The sequence below is a fragment of the Cicer arietinum genome, chromosome 1 (assembly GCF_000331145.2).
Source record: "Cicer arietinum cultivar CDC Frontier isolate Library 1 chromosome 1, Cicar.CDCFrontier_v2.0, whole genome shotgun sequence".
NCBI lineage: Eukaryota > Viridiplantae > Streptophyta > Magnoliopsida > Fabales > Fabaceae > Cicer > Cicer arietinum.
The window spans coordinates 23,704,225-23,704,951 of NC_021160.2; positions in this window are offsets into that span (position 1 = coordinate 23,704,225).

Genomic DNA, 727 nt, shown 5'->3' on the forward strand with positions numbered 1-727 from the left:
GTTGTCTTCCCTTGCACTATTAGGTTCCTCTTCTCTTGAAGTAAGACATCATCTTGAGAATGTGCAATGTCTTCAAGTAGTCCACTCGAAATCTTAATCATTCTGAATTTCAAAATTCCCGGTGCAAACTCTACGTTCGAGTGTAGGTATCTAAAAGCTTCCCACAACTCTTGTTATCTGGCCATAATTGTTGAAGACACCGATACACTTCTTCTACTCAACGCATCAACCACTACATTGGCCTTCCCTGGGTGGTACTGCAGTGTGTAATCAAAATCCTTGAGAGTCTCCATCCATCGTCTCTGGCGCATGTTCAACTCCTTTTGATCAAACAAATATTTCAAACTTTTATAGTCACTGAACATGGTGAACGTGCACCCATATAAATAGTGCCTCCAGATCTTCAATGCAAAAACAACTGCAGCAAGCTCCAAATCATGAGTAGGATAGTTTATCTCATAAATCTTCAATTGCCTTGAGGCATAAGCTACAGCTTTCTTGTGTTGCATCAAAACACATCCCAAACTTTGGTGAGATGCATCACAATAAACTTCATAGGGTTCATCTGATTGCGGTAATATCAACACTGGTGAGGTCGTCAATTTTCTCTTTAGTAGCTGAAAATTTTCCTCACACTTCTCCGTCCATGCGAACGATTGATCTTTTCTGGTAAGTTGTGTCAATGGAGTCACAATCTTAGCAAAACCTTCAATAAACCTCCTGTAGT